The 22,035-nt window shown below is 39.5% G+C and overlaps 1 long non-coding RNA gene across 1 annotated transcript in view; it reads left to right on the top strand.

Annotated features, from left to right (window-relative positions):
* Positions 1-15,307: 15,307 nt before the first annotated feature.
* LOC113182646 (uncharacterized) overlaps positions 15,308-22,035 on the top strand; it is a 28,644-nt gene continuing 21,916 nt past the window's right edge. Inside the window, exons 1-3 of the long non-coding RNA XR_003300769.2 lie at positions 15,308-15,443; positions 15,602-15,663; positions 19,674-19,761. This is a non-coding gene — a long non-coding RNA (uncharacterized LOC113182646). The remainder of the gene's footprint in view (positions 15,444-15,601; positions 15,664-19,673; positions 19,762-22,035) is intronic.

Genomic DNA, 22,035 nt, shown 5'->3' with positions numbered 1-22,035 from the left:
TGGTTGTGGTTCAGCTATATAGCACACGCCTCACACAGGTCAGGCACTGGGTTCAATCCTCAGCACCACATATAAATAAATAAAGGTATTGTGTCCACCTACAACTAAAAAAAATAATTAAGAAGAATATGAGAGTTCCAATGTCCCCAGCCCCTTCAGGCACTTCCCATACTCGTGGCCATCCCAATATACAGTATCCTATTCTCCAAGAAGTGCCCTCACTTTAACCTTAGACACCTTTCCAGGCTGAGAGTTAAACTTTCGTCTTAATTCAGCCAATTTCAGGATGAGGGTTTATGTTTGGTTTTCAGCTCCCTCAGCCCTAGAACTATAAGAAAGAAGATTCATCTTTAGAGCACTTAGCAGCTTTCAAATCAGTTATGCACATCTGCAGTTGAGAAACTGAATTTCTGAGCTCATCATTCTCCTTTGTTACTTTGTCCAGTAAAGGCCAGAAGCAACCAACCAACATCATCATATTTCTTAGTTTTCCAGAACTGTTCAAATGTATCATTTATAGAGTTGCTAAACTCCTTGCTTTTTACAAGTGGGCAAATTGGAAGCATCAAATGCATTTACTTTATGAATCTCTTTAAACAGTTCATACCATGGATTATCAGGGGTCTCCCTAGTACCAGTAGGAGAGACTTTAGCAACTTCAGGCCTAACCAATTTAGACAGCCAACTCCAGAAACCACAAAACCAACTAAGGAAATTCATCCTTACAGTTCTGTTACTCTAGAACCACTATGGTACCAATTTCTGTTTCAGTCAGCTTTCTCACTGTTGTGACTAAAAGACCAACCAGAGGGGCTGGGGATGTGGCTCAAGCGGTAGCGCGCTCGCCTGGCATGCGTGCAGCCGGGGTTCAATCCTCAGCACCACATACAAACAAAGATGTTGTGTCCGCTGAAAACTAAAAAATAAATATTAAAAAACCTTTTAAAAAAAAGACAAACCAGAATAACTGTAGAAGAGGAAAAGTTTATTTGAGGGCTCACAGTTTCAGAGGTCTCAGTTCAGAGAAGTCCAGCACTTTACCTTGGGGTTCCAGGTGAGGCTAAAGATAGCAGAAGAATGTGGGAAGCGGCCCATATGATGATCAGGAAGGAGAGAGAGAGAGAGGGAGGAGAGAGGGAGGAGGGAGAGGAGAGAGAGGAGAGAGAGGAGAGAGAGGAGAGGGAGGAGAGGGAGGAGAGGGAAGAGAGAGAGGAGAGGGAGAGGGGGAGGGGGAGGGGGAGGGAGAGAGGAAGGGAGAGGGAGGGAGAGAGGGAGGGAGAGAGGAAGGGAGAGGGAGGGAGAGAGGGAGGGAGGGAGAGGGAGAGAGGGAGGGAGGAAGGGAGAGAGAGAGGGGAGAGGGAGAGGGAGAGGGGGAGGGAGAGGGAGAGGGGGAGGGAGAGGGAGAGGGAGGGAGAGGGAGGGAGAGGGAGAGGGAGGGAGAGGGAGGGAGAGGGAGGGAGAGGGAGAGGGAGAGGGAGAGGGAGCCATACCCCACCTGCCTTAAGTTACCACTCAATTAATCCCATCAGGTGATTATTTCACTGATTGTGTTAAGATTCATGTAACTCAATCATTTCTTCTGTGAACCTTCTTGCATTGTCTCACATGTGAGCTTTTGGGGGATACTTCACATCCAAACTGTAACAAATGGCAAGAGGGAGAAAAAGAGCAGGGGACGGAGGGGAGAAGATGGGGAAGGAGAAATGAAGTGTCATCTGGCAGAGCTCAGATAACAAAAAAATAATAAGGCAAATATGGAAGCGGTGCACATGAATCATATTATACTGTAAATAAAATGAAAGGGGTTCAGGAATTAGAAAAGTGAGCAACATGAATGTGAATATAGAATTATAGAGAGAATGATAGGAGAGGACAGGTAACTGACCTCCAGGGTATGTATAGTGGGATAATCCGTACAAGAAGGAGGAAACAATGTGTACTAGCCACACCTGTGAAGACTCCTTCTATCAACCTTTCCTTGAGTATAGGTAAAAACTGCTTTGCTTTTAGCCAATGAGTATGGTAAAGGTGAAGGGATTTCACATGTGTAATTAAAAGTCTCAAATCAGTTAATTTTGTTAATCAAAAGAGATTATCCAAGTAGACCTGGTTAAAAGCCGGGTCTGACTAATGTTCCTCCAAGCCAAAGATCTGCATCCCAACTCAACCACTTGTCTGTCATAGGCAGCCCACCCTCCTCACAGTGTGTGGCCCATCTCCAGAACTCTCATCTGCAGAGTTGGGAAAGGCTTCATACCCGGTGAACCAACAACTCCTCATTTTCCCCTCCCCAACAGTTCTTGCTCATTGCAATTCTGTTTTCCATTTCTAAATGGATGGGGGGTTGGTGCTAATGTGGAAACATATAATATCCATCCTTTTATGACAAGCTTCCTTCATTCAGCTGAGTGTGATGGTGCATATCTGTAATCCCAGCTCCTCGGGGACTGAGGCAAGCAGATTGTAAGTTTGAGATCAACCTTAGCAAATTTATGAGACCCTGACTCAAAATTTAAAAAATAAAAAATTAGGGCTAATGTTGTAGCTCAGTGGTAGAGCACTTGGCTCACACACATGAGGCCCTAGGTTCACACCTCAGCACCATATAAAAATAAACAAATAAAAATAAAGATATTGTGTCCATCTACAACTAAAAAATTATTTAAATAAATAAATAAATATTGAAAATTAAATTACAAAATAAAAAGATCTACTCAGCAGTGGAATACCTTGGGTTCAATTCCCAAATAAAATAAAACAGGGGGCTTGGTTGTGGTTTAGTGGCAGAGGGCTTGCCTAGCACATGAAGCACTGGGTTCTATCCTTAGTACTGCATAAAAATAAATGAAACGAATGCATGCTGTCCGTCTACATCTACAAAATTTTTAAAATCTTAAAAAACAGGATATCATAAAATAAAATCATAATTTCCTAGAAAAATTATTCTACCAAAACTTCAGATAAAAGAGAAAACCAAACCAAGCCAAGAATCACAGAAGAAATACTTAACAAACTAATATTCCTTCTCATTCTTCACCTTCTAAACAGATAGGTTCTACAGGAATTCTTCTAACCTCAAAGGAACATATAATGCTGATGCTACTTAATGTGTCCCAGAATATAGTAAGAGAAGAAATGATAAAATTCTGATAACAAAACCTGACCGGTGGGAGCTGGAGGACTTCAGGTGAGACCTGAGTCCTCCTCTCTTTCCGCCTCATTGTCCTTAGCACGTGTCTTCATCTTCAGGGTCATCTCGTGGTAGCAAGATGACTATATAACTCCAGTTACCCTGCCTTGCAGAGGTGGAAGGGTATCTTCTAGCTCCATCAGCCTTCCACAAAGCCCTGCCTGGTGACCTTCATTTAAATTGATTTGATCCATGCAGAGACCCAAGACCACCTCTAGCTACAGGGAGGGTTGAGGCAGGTAAACCCCCATCTTGAAAAAAATTATGCTTTGCCAAATGTAATACAGGAGGCCTAATTAAATTTGAATTTCATACAAACAAGTGTGTTAGAACATACTAAAAAATTATCACTATTAATCTGAAATTCAAATTTAACTGGGAATTTGGGTATACTAGTTTTCTGATTTTGTTCAGTTAAACCTGACAATCTTACCCAGAAGTGAAGTAAGAATAACCCTGACTCTTATGGTCATTGCTTCCTTATTTTAAAAAAATATCTTTGTCGTGGGCAGAGTGGCACATGCTATAATTCCAGTGACTCAGGAGGCTGAGGCAGTAGGATCACGAATGAGGCACAACTCAGTGAGACTCTGTCTCTAAATAAAATACAAAATAGGGCTGGGGAAGTGGTTCAGTGGTCGAGTGCTCCTGAGTTCAATCCCTGGTACCAAAAACAAAGGACATCTTTGTCACCCAATATGTATCCCTAGACATTATTGTTTTATAGTCTTGCCCATTAAAAAAATTAATATTTCTTTTGTCTTTTAATCTATAGATTTCCATCCCTTCTATTTCCTTAAAACTAATACAAGAGACAAGATGTTTTCAAAAGAATAAAGCAGAGGAACTACCTATTTCCAACATCAAGACATTTTCAAAATAAACAAGATAGGTGAGGATAGTTTTAAATATGGAAAGTACATCAATAGATATATACATATGTATTCTTTATTTTTTTTACAGAAACTAGATAACATTATGTTTCATTGGAATATGAATGAACTATACTTAAAAAAATGAATGAACTATATTATAAAAGGTGCTTGAATAACTGATAAACTGACTATTACAAAAATGGCCAAAAATTCATCCCCTCTCAGTCTCCATGATTCCTTATCCATATATATATATATATATATCTTTAGTTATAGATGGACACAATACCTTTATTTTATTTTATTTATTTTTGTGTGGTGCTGAGGATTGAATCCAGTACCTCACATGTGCTAGGCAAGTGCTCTACCACTGAGCTATGACCCCAGCTCCTTCTCATATAATTTTAATGCCTTAACTCTGAGTCTGAGATCAGTCATGAAACCTTCCATGGCTAATGGGATGCTACCACACATGACATACAGACTCTTGCACAATGGGGCTTGTTCCTGTTTGCATTCTGCTGACATCATATGAAGAAATCCAGGTAGCTGGATGATGAGGGATGCATGGCAGATATGCCCAGGAGGACAACCTCCCAGTTAATCAACCCCTAATAGCAGAGCGATTTACAGGCAACTTCCCACAGACCCAGAAGTGAGCCAGCTGAGCCCAGCCTCACAGGAATGTAAGTTATATAAATAGTAGTTGTTTTAAGCCTCTAAGTTTTGGATAGTCAGTTACCCAGCAAACCTAATTGATAGAGATACTATACTGGAATCTTACCTCCCATAATATAAAAAAAAAATTTCAGGTAGACTATAGAATTAAGTATGAAAAATAGTGGCTCATTGATAGAGTGCCCACCTTGCATGTGTGAGGCCCTGGGTTCGATACCTTTATTAATTAAATAAAGGTATCGTGTCCCTCTACAACTAAAACAAATTTTTAATAAATAAATGAATATGAAAAATAAAATTTTAAACTTTTTGATACAGAAAAAGACTTCATAACCTCAGGTGAGAGGGTTTTCTTAAAATACAAAGAATTTAAAACAGAAAGGAAATTGTCACATGTAGCTACAAAAAACACATCTCAAAAATAACTGTAAACAAAAATTTAAAAGAATTAGTATTCTGAATATATAAATAACATCCATAAATCAATGATAAAAACAAATAATTTAATAAATAAATGGGCAAAAAAATAGAGAAAATTCACAGATGAAGAAGACTGCAAGACTGGACTGTGGCTCAGTGGTAGAGTGCTTGCCTCATGGATGAGGCACTGGGTTCAAACCTCAGCACCACATAAAAACAGATAAGTGGGGCTGGGGATGTGGCTCAAGCTGTAGCGCGCTCGCCTGGCATGCGCGCGGCCCGGGTTCGATCCTCAGCAGCACCACATACCAACAAAGATGTTGTGTCCGCCGAGAACTAAAAAAAATAAATATCAAAAATTCTCTCTATCTCTCTCCTCTCTCACTCTCTCTTTAAAAAAAAATAAAATAAAAAAAATAAAAACAGATAAGTAAAATAAAGGTGTTATGTCAACTAAAAAAATTAAAAATAAAAAATACAAAAAGAGGACTGCATACTAGAAATGAGAAAGAAACCATTTCACATCCATCAGAGTGGCAAAATAAAGTTTCCAACTGAGGACACACAAAAAGGAGAGTTCTCATACACAGTCTGCAGGAGTGATACTAAAAGCTTGGTCCTTGTTAAAAGTGCTGATTCAAAAACTAGGACAAGGTTTTGAGAAAAAATGAAAGAGAAGTGCAGAAGACTCAGGTCTCAAAGCCTGTGATTCTAACTGCCAAGAGGAAAACAGGGCTTTTAAAAGAGGAACATAGGGGCAGGGATCCAAATATTATCAGTAGACATAATTAATTAAAGTCCAGCTGGTGTCCTTGAGAGAGCCCTTGCTCCAGTTCCCATATTTGGTTTCTTTATTCTTGGGAGCATTGAAAGACATGATAGACTACCCTGGGACAGGAAAATGTTTGTCCTGACAATTTCCCCTATTAATATGGAGAAGGAGTGAGGAAGAAGGGGGAAAAAATGCCAGTTTTGAATAAGTGACCTGAGCAAGGTTTATATAAGCAGCAAGGTTTATACTCAAAGCCTACAGTGGACCCCATTATAGAAAGTATAAATTTGGAGATCAATTATTGGGCATTTTCTAGTAAAATTGATAATGAGCTTCCATCTAGATATCTATACATAGAAATTCTCATACACACAATAGGGAAACATGCAAGGATGTTCAGAGCACACTGGTTATATACTAAAAAGTTAAAGAGGATCTAAATATCTGTTACGGCTTGAGCATGTTCCCCAAATACATGTGTTGTAATCTTAACTCCTCACTGCAGCAGTGCTGGGAGGTGGGGCTCAGCAGGAAGTGTCTGCTCATAGGAGCAGAGCCCCCATGAATGGATTCATCCTTTTCTCTCATGAGTGGGTTCACAATCTCAAGGGTTCTTCCCCCTTTCCTTTTTTCCTCACACATCTGCTTTTTCTGTCATGAGGCCCTCATCAGAAGCCAAGCAGATGCTAGCACCATACTCTTACAATTCCTAGCTTCAAGAACCATGAGGCAAAATAAACCTCTTTCCTTTATAAATTATCCAGTCTCAGTTATTCAATTACAACAACAGAAGATGGATTAAGATAATGTCCATCACCTTAAATATGGATAATGTGGGAATTATAAACATCAAATTCAAGACAGTGGTTAATCTGCTGGGCCCAGTGGCACATACCTGTAATTCCAGTGGCTCCAGAGGCTGAGACCAGAGGATTGCAAGTTTGAGGCCAGCTCAGCAACTTTTTGAGGCCCCAAACAACTTGGTGAGATCCTGTCTCAAAAAATAAAAAAAAAAAAGGGCTGGGGATGCAGCTCCTGGGTTTAATCCCCAGCACCTCTAACCAAAAAACAAAAAACAAAAAACAAAAAAAAAAAGAGAGAGAGGGATAGCTATTAACTCTATGGGATAGGGAAGGAGATGCAATGGGGGAAGAACACACCAGAGACTTATTATATTTGTAATGCTGTATTTCTTAAGCTAGGTGCTGGGTATAGATGTATTAATCTCTGTTCCTTTCATTTGTCTAAAAGATGTCATAAATGTTAAATGTATGAAACAACAAATCACAGCTAAGCTCCAAAAAGAAACTCAAACTTTACAACGAAAAGACAAGTTTCTGGGCATAAGTTCTTAACCATGAAGATGTTTTTCTCCTGGCATTGTACCCTTTCACCTCCACACCCTAGGAATCACTCAGAGTCTGCCCTAGGGTTGAGTCTTGTTTTGCTGACACAGAGAATAGATGAAAAGCAAAACAAAGCAATAAGGTACAATATTTTTTCAGGACTGAACCCAGGGCCTCACACATGCTAGCCAAGTGCTCTACCACTGTACACCCCCAGCCCTTTTTTATTTTACTTTGAGACAGGGTCTGGCTAAGTTGCCCAGGATGGCCTTGAACTTATGATCCTCCTGCCTCAACATCCCCAGTAGCTGGGATTACAGGTGTGCACTACCATGCCCAGTAAAAAAGTACAATTTTAAAAATTGAAGAAAGGGGCTATAGTGCATGCTAATGGCTAAACAGAAGAAACAGATGAACAGAAAATATTTCAATCCTATTATCTTCCCATTTTTATGTTTTTTTTTAAGTAATACTTTTTTTTCCCCCCAAAGAGAGAGAGTGAGAGAGAATTTTTAATATTTATTTTTTAGTTCTCGGCGGACACAACATCTTTATTGGTATGTGGTGCTGAGGATCGAACCCGGGCCGCATGCATGCCAGGCGAGCGCGCTACCACTTGAGCCACATCCCCAGCCCCAGAAAATATTTCAATACTGGTGATGCTGGTACCACATTTCATATGTGGCAGCTGTCCCCCTACCCTAAGGACCATTCCCAAGTATGGAGTTCCATCACAAAAAGAGAAAATACTGTATCCAATTTTTTAATTATTATTGTATTATTATTATTGTTGTTGTTGTTATTATTATTATTATTATTATTATTGGTACTAGGGATTGAACCCAGGGATGCTTCACCACTGAGCCATATCCCCAGCCTGTTTTTATTTTTATTTTAAAATTTTGAGACAGTCTCACTTAGGTGCTTGGGGCTCACTAAATTGCTGAGGCTGGCTTTGAACTTGGGATCCTCCTGCCTCAGCTTCCTGAATCACTAGGATTACAGGTATGCATCACCACACCTGTCTGTATCATGATTTCTATGCCATTGGATATGAATCTCTTATGTCCTCACAACACAACATACAATTGCTGCCATTTCCTGGCACACTTCACACAAAATAAATGTCCTTGTCAGTGACGTTTACTGCTGATGTCAAACTATGCCAAATGTACAGCTGAGGGTGCAGCTCAGTGGTAGAACACTCGCCTGGCATGTGCAAAGCCCTGGGTTCCCTCCCTGCCACCTAAAGGGGGAAAATTTTTGCTTAAAAAACAAAAATACTTAATGGATGAAGCAAAACTAAAACAGGGAAACAACATTCCTCCCATCTTATTCCCATAATGCTCCCTATTCCAGTCCTAGGTCTCACTGGTATTAAAATGCAGAGCAGGGGTAGCTCAGTGGTAGAGCACTAGCCTAGCGCATGTGGGGCCATGGGTTTGATCCTCAGCACCAAATAAAAAGAAATAAATAAAATAAAGGTGCTCTACCGCTGAGCCATAACCCCAGCCCCAGAGTTTCTTTCTTGTTGCTGGCTTTTGTTTTAAAGATATTCTACAACTAAAAAATATTTTTTTAAAATTCAGAGCAGGGCTGGGGATGTGGCTCAATCGGTAGAGCGCTTGCCTGTCATGTGCAGGGCTCTGGGTTTGATCCTCAACACCACATAAAAATAAAATAAAGATGTTGTGTCCACCGAAAACTAAAAAATAAATATTAAAAAATTCTCTCTCTCTCTCTCTCTCAAAAAAAAAAAAAAAATGCAGAGCAAAGGTTAAGGCTTGTCAGTGTAAGCCAGGGACAAAAATCCAACATTTCTCTAGGTTAGAGGGCACTGGGAAAAACTCTCAGTGCCTGTCACCCTGTAACAGGCATTGGGAGTTTTTATGATCCAGTTATTGTCTACTATCACTGATGGCTCCATTATAAAGTTGCTTTTCACCCGTTTTGCTTCAAGACTATCCCTGAGCTTTCGTACTTTGCAGTCTATTAATGAGAAGAAAACAAAATCAATTAAACCTGTTTTATTCAAAGAACCATTTTATTGCATTATTTTATGTCCTGCTTTGTCTCTTTTGACATGTTTCCTACATCACATTTCCTGATGTATAGTTTTAAGTGTTACTTTTTTTAATATTTATTTTTTAGGTGTAGTTGGACACAATACCTTTATTTTATTTATTTTTATGTGATGTTGATGATCGAACCCAGTGCCTTACACATGCTAGGCAAGTACTCTACCACTGAGCTATGACCCCAGCCCTAAGTGTTATTTTTAAATACAGTATGCCTAACATATTTTCTTTATTTTTTTAAAATTTATTTATTTTTTAGTTGTAGTTGGACACAATACCTTTGTTTTATTCATTTTTATGTGGTGCTGAGGATCAAACCCAGCACTGCTAGGCAAGTGCTCTACCGCTGAGCCATAACCCAAGCCACAGAGTTTCTTTCTTGTTGCTGACTTTTGTTTTTAAGATATTCCATTTCAATTTTTTCATATTTCAGCCAACTTCATTTTCAGCCATTTTATAATGTCATCACAAATAACCCTGATTCATTTCTTCATTTGATAACCATACACTTCCCTTTAAAATATATTTTTTTTGAGGGAAATGGATGGCATTAGAGCAGATTATGCTAAGTGAAGCTAGTCAATCTTTAAAAAACAAATACCAAATGACTCCTTTGATATAAGGGGTGTAAACAAGGACAGGGTAGGGACGAAGAGCTTGAGAAGAATATTTACAGTAAACAGGGATGAGAGGTGGGAGGGAAAGGGAGTGAGAAGGGAAATTGCATGGAAATGGAAGGCGATCCTCAGGGTTATACAAAATGTCATATAAGAGGTAAGGAGGGGTAAGTCAAGAGAATACAAATGGAAGAAATGATTTACAGTAGAAGGGGTAGAGAGAGAAAAGGGGAGGGGAGGGGAGGGGAGGGGGGATAGTAGACAATAGGACAGACAGCAGAATACATCAGACACTAGAAAGGCAATATGTCAATCAATGGAAGGGTAACTGATGTGATACAGCAATTTGTATACGGGGTAAAAGCGGGAGTTCATAATCCACTTGAATCAAACCATGTAATATGATGTATTAAGAACTATGTAATGTCATGAACGACCAATAAAAAAAAAAATAAAGTAATTTAAATAATCTATAGAAGGGAAAAAAATATATATATATATATATTTTTTTTATTTTTGGTACTGGGGCTTGAACCTAGAGGCACTTAAGCACTGAGCCACATCCCCAGCACATTGGCAGTATTTGCATACTTCATTTTTATTTTTTTATTTTGAGAGAGGGTCTCACTAAGTTGTGGACACTGGCCTCAAACTTATAATCCTCCTGACCCAGGCTCCTGAGTCACTGGGATTACAGGCATGCACTACCAAGCCAGGCACAGTTCACATCTTGATAAAAGATTGTTAGTGAGGACATTTCCCATAAGTTCATCTAGTGTTATGCTTTAAAATAATCACAAGGATTCTTAGTGTCCTTGTTAGTTTACTGAAATTAAGATGTACTATCATAATTTGTGGGTCTAAGCAGTTACTGCTTATAGAAGCTACAGTCTTCTGATAGTATATTTTCTCTAGACACTGTATTTACTATTCTTACTAAATTACCTGGAGCCTAGATCTTGTCTCCACCCAGATGAAAGAGAGTTGTCCAATAGCTCCTTTCCATAACCTGAAATCTATAACCCCAAATAATTAACATGCAGGTTTGGATGACTGGCTCTGCTTTTTTGGAGAGGATGTTATCAATAACAGCCTTTTCTTTAGGAGAAAAAAGGTTAGGCTTATTCCTTCTTTAAAAAATAAATAAGTCAACAAAAACAAATAAAAAACCCATGCCTACCTATTGCCAACAAAAGTAATAAAGAACATGGTCAATGCTTATGAAGTCCATTCAAAGGGCCTTGGATAAATTCCAGATCCTAGGATCTTTTAACTACAATTGTATTGAAAAGGAGTTGCTCCTTGGTCCTGTTAATTCTGGGGGGGAGGATTCACCACTCCTGCTGAATCATCATAGGCCAGTGAACAGTGGATGGCTGCACCCTGAACTGAAGTGAAAGGGGTAAAAGTAAAAGCAAGAACTATCTCAATGACTTTTCTCTTTGCTAACTGGCAGTATATAGTCAGGTAAGGAATTCTCCTTTTGCAAAACCACTTAATTTGAATCCTAGGGAATTGTTTCAACTCAGAGTTCAGTTTCCATTGCACTTCATAGAGTATTTCTGTTAGTGATTCTTTTGACAGGAAATCAGACACAAGATCCCATGAATTGACAATCATCTATACAGCTTGTGCTGCCAATGTGAAACAAGTTTGGTCTTGAACCTGTAAGTCCAAATTAATCAACAGTACTGCGGTAGAGAAAAATAGGAACTTTAGCAGCTTAAGAGCTGACAGGCTGTGATTTTGCACACTGACACACAACAGCTCTGCTTATTGACATTTAACCATAGAGGCCTGCAGTGTCTAACAGATACCTGTAAAAGATAACTGCAGTAGCAGAAGCAGGAAACAAAGCAATGGGGACAGAACAATCTCCCTTTAGGCTTAGTGCAGTAAAGGTCTTTAAGTTGTATGAGCTAAGAGTCCCTAGGCTGTTGACAAGCTTGCATCCATGTAAGGAATATAGATGCACCCTCCAATAGAACTGCACCAACTCCCTTGCCTTGAGGTACTCAAAGTTGCTTATGTATAAAAGTAAAAGCTTTGTGGTACTCAGGACTCAGACTTTGGAAATTATCCCTCTGGGCCACAGCAACACTAATAAAGTATTGCTTCCAGATCTTTGTGTCCTGACCCTCATTCCCTTTTACAGTATTACTTGGTAATAGTTAGGTAATCAGACATTTAATTATAAACTCCTGCCTTCAGCATTAGTATAGAGGTAATCCATCTCACCAAATCAAAATCAGGTAGCTGCTTCAACACACACACACACACACACACACACACACACACACACACACACAGAGCTGCCGTTGTAGCTCAGTGGTAGAGCACTTGCCTAGCTCGTGTGAGGCACTGAGTTCAATCCTCAGCAACACATAAAAACTAAATTAATAAAACAAAGTTACTGTGTCCATCTACACCTTAAAAATTAAAAAACAAATACACACAAACAAGTGCCTAACTTGTCCCAAGAAGCTGATTCACAATGATATACCTAGCCTAATTCTCTCTTTAGATCAGAAGCCAGCTTGTCACCAGTTATGAAGGATTCATTTCTGTTTTCTGTAAAAATATTAGGATGTCTGTATGGCCTGGCCATTAGTTAATGTTGTAAAGCTGATTGGAATGCCTGCCCATGCCCTGAACTCACCCATGCCCGGTTTTCCCTGACCAGATAACAACCCTTTCCTAAACCTTAGTGACTCCTCATAAATTCTGGCCTTCCCTGGCTGGATAACGACCCTCTCTGAGTCTCTAAGACCTCCATAAATTCTGATGTCGGGGCCAGCAAAAATGTAAACTTGCGTTATGCTCCTCAGAGTTTTGTTATCTGTAACCCCGCTTTGTGTAACTTTTTGGGCTATAAAACTGGGTTGCAAGGAAGCTTGGCTGCTGTCCTTGGCTCCCACGATTTTGATGGGAAAGGCAGCCTGGCTGGTAGAAATAATAAGCTTGCTTTAATTTGATTTTAATTGGAGTCAGTGATCTTTTCTTGCATCGTGGTCTAACAAGTCCTGGGGTAGGACCAAGCAACCGTGTTTTCAAAAAAAGGTTTCTAAGTGATTCTGATGCACAGAGAGTTGAAATTGTCATGCAAAGCTGATATAAACAATTGTACATGATAGAGGGGAATGGGGTTCATGTATCTCAGAGGCAGGATACCCTGTGCCCAGGACTATTCAAAGTACAGAAAAATGTTTTGCATCTTTCTGGAATGTCAATTTTGCTTGACAGATAAGCAGTTTAAAATATTTTTATTTTAAAATATTTTAGTTAGTGTACATAACTCTCAAAACTCATTTGACTTTTGATAGTTTTACATTTGTGTAACTTTAATAAGTATCATATGTCAAAAATGACATTTTACTCCGGAGTAGAATGCAAAGTTTGCATTTACTCTTTAGATGAACTCTAGAGACTTCAAAAAAATCTCCCTCTTATATTGGGTGGCAACCATTTAATTAACCATTTAATTTTCCTCTGCTTAGGGTTGGGAGAAGAGTTGGAATAAAGAGGGGAAGGCCTTTTGAAAGGGCCTGAACTACACTTTGAAAATCTCTAGGTTTAGAAATCCTTTCACTTCCAGTGCTTCTCATTCGTTTCACTGGCCTGACTTGTCCTCCACTCATATTGGCTCTTTGCCTTCCATCACTGACGTTTTTGTTTAACAATATTACAAAATCTCAAAAAAATTGAATTCCACTTTTTTATATAATTGGAGACTTTGTTGGGTTTTCTTTAACTTTTAAGTGACATTAACTTGAGCTTTTTAAGCTTTTTTTTTTTTTAACTTTTTAGATTAGCTATTTTTACGTTTATTGATACTGAGGAAGCAATGTAATAACTGAGACAGCCTCAGAAATTGCACACCGAAACATCTTTCCCACTGTAGTGTTTTGAAAGGCTATGGGGATCAGAGACTGAGAAACTGATGTGACTCCAATTTTGAGAAACCAGCCTCTACTTCAGAGCAAATCCTGTCTAAGGAAGAGGGTGTGGCCCTTGTCCTTGGAAAAACCCACAGAGCACACCTAGGCACATACCCACCCTGCTGAGTTGTTTATCTGCAAATAACAGGAGAGATCTGTGGTGCCAGAGGTCCCAGACTCAGTTAGGCTAGGTGAGGACCCATAACAACCCCCAATCAGCATGAGACAGGGAAAATACCTGGGATGCCAGATGACCCTCCCAGTAATTTATGGTGGTTGATAACATGTTGGGAAACCATGTAATTCAGCAGTACTCCCTCATGGCTTAAACCAATCAGTTCGAAGGAATCCCCCTCTTGTACTAACCTATCACCCCTGACCAACTTGTTCGTGCCAGTGAATGTGCTAATCAATGTTAAGAGTTGTTGTTTGATTTTTCCCTCGGTGTGTGATAATTTGCTAAGAGATGCTATGATGTATTTTAGTAAAGTCCCTGCCTTCCCCAAAGAGTGTATAAAACTGCTGCAAACCCTGGGCTTGGGGGCCTCTCAGTGTCACCAGTTGCTGTGTGAACAGAGGACAGAGCTAGCTCACAATAAACGCCTCTTTGCTGCTTACATGATCTTGGACTCTGGTGGTCTTTTGGGGGTTCTGAATTCGAGCATATCAAGACTGGTTGTAGGTAGGGACTTGCCTAAAAATTGTGAAAAGCTGCATTTTCTGAATTGGAAACATAGTATTGGAGAGTAATGGGTCAGCAGCAAGGGTTGAATTTCTCCTATCCCAAGGGCCAAAGAGTGGGTAGCTGGCAAGAGTAGAGTCAGGGCCTCAGGGCTTTGGGCTAGTTACTTTCTCTCCTCATGGAAGCCCAGCGTCACCTACGAAACTGGGATAGAGTATATTTCTGCTTGCGGATTTAAGTAACTGTGAATTACTATGATTTATGGAGTGCAAAGGCACAAGCTATGAAGCCAGAGGATTTAGCAGCCTGACAACACGACCCACAGACCACTTCTCTGTTAGACGTGCTCCAGCCACTCGAGTTCCCACAACCTCTGCGCAGGCCTCAACCCCCAGAGCCGCCCTGGTGGGGCCCGAGAGGGCTTGCGCCACGCCCCCTTCTCGGGGAAGCCCGGCCCTCCTTCCGCCCTACGTGCGCTTCCGCCACCGGTGCAGAAGAGTGTCAGGGTAGTGGAGCGGGGTGTAGGCGAGAAGCTCCCGAGTTACGGAAAGGCCGAGGCCTCCTAGTAGTCCTGCCTCCTTCTCACACCCGGGAAGAGGGCGGTTCATATCTCACCTCGCCCGGAGCCGACTGGTTTAGCCCCGCCTTTTCCGTCCCGTTATATAAAGCGGTTGGCTACCCTGCTGTCAGTCAGATGCAACCAGAGCGGCTTGAGAAGGGCTCTGGGTTTGTTTTGCTGGGCGGCTTTATGTCAGCTTGGCTGTCAGCTGCAAGAGTGCTTTGAACTTTTAGGTGGAAAATGCCGGAAAGTAACTTCACAGAGTGGAGCGACATTAGCGCGGTGCAGGTGGCCGCCGGGTACCCAAGCGTTGTCTTGGAGACAGGAGATCGTGGGGCGGTGTGGGTGGAGGCTTACAGGGGTTTCCTTTTCGCGTCCCCTAGGTAGGGGAGGAAGCGGCGACGTGGGTGGGACCGGGAGTTTATTCCCTGTTCTCTTGCCCGCAGGATGTGGAATTCGTGTTTGGCGTCCTAGGCATCCCCCTTGTATCCCAGGAGCTGGACATCAGGTATGTCGGGATGAGGAATTAGCAAGTGGTAAGGACTCAAGTAACCGAATGCATTATGGGAATGATAGATAATAGTAGCAGCTGTTCATTGCAAACACTCAGTGCTTACCATTTCTCTAGTGCTTTCCAAATGCATGGTAGGCCAGTTCTCTCCCGCTGAGCTATACCCTTACCTCTAACTTTTACTCTTCCTAGTGGGGAGAACCTTCTGTTCTTTTATGGAGAGAAGATGAAGTGATTGATATATTAATACGAGCTATACTTTACTGTTTTTCTGGAAGTGAGTTTACCTGCCACTGCTGTCTTCATACAGAAAACATTTATTGAATGTGTACTATGTTTTGGATACTGTGCTCCATAACTGGTGGGAGACCAGAAATATAAAGAAGGAATGAGGTGTAGTTTTGACTTTCATTTCTGAGAAGATAAAGGCAAGATATGCAGAAAAAAAAACAAGATATACTTAAATAGGAAATGTACAGAATGGGTGACTGGTTCTCTTTGGGATTTGCTTGACTATGTGGACCATAGTGCCGCTGACTGAGACTGGGAAATATACAGGGAAGAGCCAATTTGGAAGGGAAAGGTGATGAATTCAATTTGGAATGTGAGTTTGAGATGCCTGTGGGACATCCAGCACATATGCCCATTGGACAACCAAGACTTACTGCCTGAACTAAAGGAAATGACAGGATGATTCAGAAGGAATATGACAACAGGATCAGAAGACATTCAAGAGTATGTTTGTGTTAAAGAGAAGGGTGTAGTTGGGTATGATTTGATTGTCTTTCATCAGATTCTTGAAGTAATCAAGACATAATGATCATATTTGGCTAGCAAGTAGGCAGATTGTTGTAAAGTAAACTGTTACTGAGTTTACTGTGTTCAGACACTATTCTGAGTGTTTTACATGTATTAACTGATTTCGTCTTCACAACAATGCTCTGAATTATATTCACTTTATAGATGAGAAAGCCAATGTACAAGTAAGATGCCAAAATTACACAGTAGAACCCCATAAAGTGGCACACACCTATAACCCCAAGCTACTCTGGAGACTAAGGCAGGAGGCTTGCAAGTTTAAGGGCAGCCTTGACAATTTAGTGATCCCCTGTCTCAAAAAGGAAAAGGATGTAGCTCAGGGGTAAAGCACCCCTGGGTTCAATCCCCATTACCAAGAGAAAAAAAAAGAGAGAAAGGTTTAAACACAAGTTAGGATGGTGGTACATGGCTATAATCCAGCTACTTGAGAAATGGAAGCAGAGTGATTGCCATTGGAGGCCATCCTAGGCAATTTAGGAATATCCTGTCTCATTTAAAAAAAAAAAAAAAAGCTGGTGATGTAGCTCAGTGTAGAGCACTTGTCTGGCATGCTTAAGGCCCTGGGTTTCATCTTCAGCACAAAAAGAAAAGAAAGAGAATATTCAAGCATAAAGATGTACAGTGCAGTGCTCTTAATACCAAAAATTATCCAGCATTTGAGAAGAGTATTTAATTGTGGTATATGTGTAAAAAAATGTAGCCTTTAAAAATTTTAAGAACTAATGACAAAGTAAAACATTTATAATAAGTAAAAGTGTATGAGCCAGTATTATATAAACTCATTTATAGAAAAAAAATTGCATATCAAAAAAGACTGTATGGCTGGGGATGTGGCTCAAGCGGTAGCGCGCTCGCCTGGCATGCGTGCGGCCCGGGTTCGATCCTCAGCACCACATACCAACAAAGATGTTGTGTCCACCAAGAACTAAAAATAAATAAATATTTAAAAAAAAAAAAAGACTGTATGAAAAGAGCCCGGGGCACTAATAATAGCTTATAAGTTGATATTATTATGGGGTTATTTTGGAGTTTTCTTTATGCTTTCACTATTTTTTCCACATTATCTAAAGTTAAGGTGTTAAAAACATAATAAACAAATGAAATAAAATATACAGTTTCTGTCCTAAGAGAAACACTACCTATGTGGCAGCTCACAACCCTGTTTGCCCTATGTGGTTTGGCCCCATCCCTTTTGATGTTTAATGAGTTATCTACAATTGCTATTTTCTCCCCACCTACCATATTTATTCTACTTAGTTCATCTTGTACATTAGCATTTACACAGAGTAGGATTTTTATTACTTTAGTTTAAAAGATCAGATTTACCCTTGAAGCTAATTTGTAAGCTTAAAGTATAAATAAGCTCCAAACTATTTAGACTTCAGAGATACTTGCAGAATAATTTAAATAATAAATACAAATATGCTTTTTTGTGTTATATCAGATTTTTTTAAATGGGCCTCTGTAATTGGAGAGACTAAATTGGATTTTACATTTGGGCTGCCTCCAATATAACAGCCATATATTAAGTTTATACAGGTACTCAGAAGAGATTTCAAATGAGAGCTATTTGTGGTTCATTGTTCTCCTTCTCAGCCATTATCAGCTCTGCTTTCTTCTTGGTTTTTGTAAGGAACCTTTTCTATTTTTACAAAAGTAGATTTTATAAATTTTCTAACATAATTACTGGTACCAAAGTAAGCTGCCTTTTCAAACCTAGAAAATGTAGTGTTATACTTTACTTCTGACCAGAAAACCTTTCAAAATCAAGTTTCAAATAGTTTGAAAAGCAGTTTGCCTCTTCTTCATGTTTAGATATATTTAAGGTAGAAAAAAGAATTTTAAGTAGGATTATAGATTAAAATGAAACATTCAGCATTCTCCTCTTTTTTTTTAGAGAGAGAGAGAGAGAGAGAATTTTTAATATTTATTTTTTAGTTTTCGGCGGACACAACATCTTTGTTTGTATGTGGTGCTGAGGATCGAACCCGTCCGCACGCATGCCAGGCGAGGGCACTACCTACCGCTTGAGCCACATCCCCAGCCCCACCGTTCTCCTCTTGATGACCAAGGTCTTGAACCTAAGACCTGTACCATGCATCACCTCTAGGGAAGCTAAATTATTCCTTTTTGCAAAATCCATTTTCATTTATCCAAGGCCATCCAGAAATGGAACTTGTGAGCAAATGGAATAATCATGCCATATTCTAAGAGTGGTTCTCAGAATGTGGTCCCTAAGCTACCAGCATCAGCATCACCTAGGAAACTTGTTATAAATGCACATTTCTGGACCCCATTCCAGAATTAATGAAATCAGAAACTAAGGTGGACTCCTGCAATGTATGGTTTAATAAGCCCACGAGGTAGTACAGGCTCAAATTTGAGAGCCCCTGCTCTAGGTAGGAATCCTTAATGATGTAATTCAGTAGAATTTTTTCTTTCTTTCTTTCTTTCTTTCTTTTTTTCTTTTTCTTTTTTTTTCTTTTTGGTATCAGGGATTGAACTCAGGGGCACTTGACCACTGAGCCACATCCCCAGCCCTGTTTTGTATTTTATTTAGAGACAGGTCTCACTGAGTTGCTAAGCACCTTGCTAAGTTGCTAAGTCTGGCTTTAAACTTGAGATCCTCCTGCCTCAGCCTCCTGAACCACAGGTATTACAGGTGTACACCACCACACCTGGCTCAGTAGAGGTTAGATTCAAAACTGTAATTGATCAGCTCAAATGGGACAATACCAGAATTCCATAGAGTAGATTTTAAAATGAGGGAAGATGATGAGGTTCTCTATACTATGATACTTGAATAGATCTATGGATTTTTACTTTTTTTTTTTTTGAAAGTACTAGGGATTGAACCAGGGCCTGAAGCATGCTAGGCCAGTACTCTACCACTGAGGAGCTACATTCCCAGCCCTTTTATTTTACTTTACTTCACCTCACTTCTTGAATATCACATCTTCTTTATTAAATTTTACATATAACACAGTCGATTTATTCAGCCTTTATTGACTTCTTGGTGTTTTTTGTTTGGTTTTTGATTTTTTGGTGGTACTGGGGATTGAACCCAAGACCTCATACATGCTAGACAAGTTCTCTTCCACTGAGTTACATTTGCAACCCCTTAATTGACTTGTTAAATATTTTAAGAATAAACATGACTTGTTCTTCAGCTTTTTCTCTTTTTTAAGTTGTCATCTGTGCAGAAGAATTGGAAAATAATGGTCTTCTTCTGGTGCTGTGACTTTGCTAGGAGACGTAGATGCTGTTACTAAACAGGTAGGAACTTTTGCCTAGGTTTTTAGTTTGTGTGAACTGGTCTTTTAAGGAATGGTTCTTGAAATATTAGTGTCTATTTTAAACCAAATTTGTAAAGGGAAACTATTCAAAAATATAACTTTCGAACTTGGTCTTTTTATACTTAGCTCATATTTCTGTAAATTAAGCATTTTTTGGAAGGCATTTGAAAATTTAAAGTCATTCAGAATGCAAATGGATTTACTAAGTAGGATCCCAATGTCTGAAAAATTATAATGTAACTTTCAAAAGGAGTTTTGGGTTACAGCCCAAAAAATAGCTTTACAGGATGGAAATTTTTTTAGATTTTTATTTTATTTTATTTTTCTAAGTTAATAAAGAGCTTTTTACTCTCCCAAATTGCAATCAGTGATTTGTCCAGGTTCTTATTTTTGTATATATCTTATATACTCACTCCATTATGATAGGAGATTTAAAATATTGTCACATTTATCACTTGATTTTGGATATTTGCTATCATAAGTATATGATATTAAACTGCATCTCCAGTCACATATGAAAGCACTCTGAAGCATTTGATCTGTATTACAAGACTCTGTAGGTGTTTATCAGCCTTTCTATAAGGGTTCTATGGAGGGTGTGGTTTTCTTTAAGTGTCAAAGACTGAAGAGGGCTTAAGAGCTCTTACCATAAGATGTAGAGATGGTGGCACTTCACTGTGTCCTACAGGAATCCCAGCATCTGGCAGAAATCCACACTGACCCAAACAAAAGCTTACCATATTATTCATTTATCAGTCTTTTCCTGCCTAAAGGAAAAGCAGAGAGTATGAGCAGTGTGAAGGGTAGAATAGCATAGCAAGCAGTGTGTCTTCTTTAAGAAGATATCTTATATTAATGTGATAAAATTGATTTTCAAAAAGGAAAGAAAACTTGTGGTTTTTTAGCTTTTAGAACAATTTGATAAGACTCCATGGCAGTATCCTGCAGAGATCAAGTGGTAGAAAACTCAGAGGGGAAAAAACAAAGAGCAGTGAGGCTGCATTGAAGGTTACCTTAGACCCCATGAAACTCAGACACTTCAGGTTCATGGCTCACTTAGTCTGTGACATACGTGTTCCTAGAAATCACGATGCTGCGCAGTCATACAATAAAAACCACAAAGAGGTAATGCTGGGGCTAGTTGGGACTGTTGCTGTTAAAGCCCCAGGTGGTTTTTGTTGAGCACCAGAAGGCATATGGCTAAACAAAGGCATTTACCTTGCTATTTTTATCTTCATTCAGGAACTATAGAATAGTGAATATAGTGTACCCTTATTCTCCAGCATGTGGAGGGAGAACTATATTTCCAGACTGTCTTCTGTAGTGCTTTAATTTTAAATTTAGCACCACATTTCAGATGAAAATATTCAGGGATAAAACTTTTTCTAAGGCGCTTGTTTTCGTAAGAATACTCAGATTAAGATTATTTAGTTTTGTTTAACCCAGTGTTTCCTAGCAATCTTTACTATAGGACTTCTTGGTATCTTTAATATGCTAGTATGCATTGAGGATTTCCAGGAAGAGAGAGATTCTGTGGCTTATTTGATTGTGTCCCAAATTAGGACTATGGGATAAGTCCCCCACCCACAGGATTGTTCAGTTAGCTTCTGAGGGTGGCCATGAAACAGCCATTTGGGAATCTTATAGCTTATAGTTGTACCTATTTCCAATTTAGTTTGGTAGTGGCTTACTGAAATTGGTTATTTTCATTGTATCTCAATCTAATTTAGAGTATATTCCTCTTTATTGTTTTAGTAATTAGTTTCCCAAAATCCCTGCCTACACAGTATTCTACCATGTTCAAGAACAACTGCCCTTGCCAAGCAGAGTGATTCATGCCAGTAATCCCAGCAACTCTGGAGGCTGAGGAGGGAGGATCACAAGGTCAATTCAGCAATTTAGCAAGGCCCTAAGCAATTTAGCAGGATCCCATTTCAAAATTAAAAATAAAAAGGGCTGGGAATGTGACTCAGTGGTAATGCACCCCTGGGTTCAATCCCTAGTACCAACAACTGCCTAGGATTTTAGGCTAAGCAAAGGAGCAAATACTATGGACATTGGACACACTGTGTTTCAAAACTACCTTCCTTGTCAAAGGTAAGACTTCCAAAAAAGAGGGCTGAGATTGTGGTTCAGTGGTAGCACGTGTGGGGCGCTAGGTTCGATCCTCAGTACCACATAAAAATATATAAATAAAATAAAGGTATTGTGTCCAACTATAACTAAAAAAGAATATTTTTTTAAAAAAGACTTT

Source organism: Urocitellus parryii, chromosome 3 (assembly GCF_045843805.1).
Source record: "Urocitellus parryii isolate mUroPar1 chromosome 3, mUroPar1.hap1, whole genome shotgun sequence".
Taxonomy (NCBI): Eukaryota; Metazoa; Chordata; class Mammalia; order Rodentia; family Sciuridae; genus Urocitellus; species Urocitellus parryii.
This window is presented reverse-complemented; position numbering and strand designations above follow the sequence as displayed.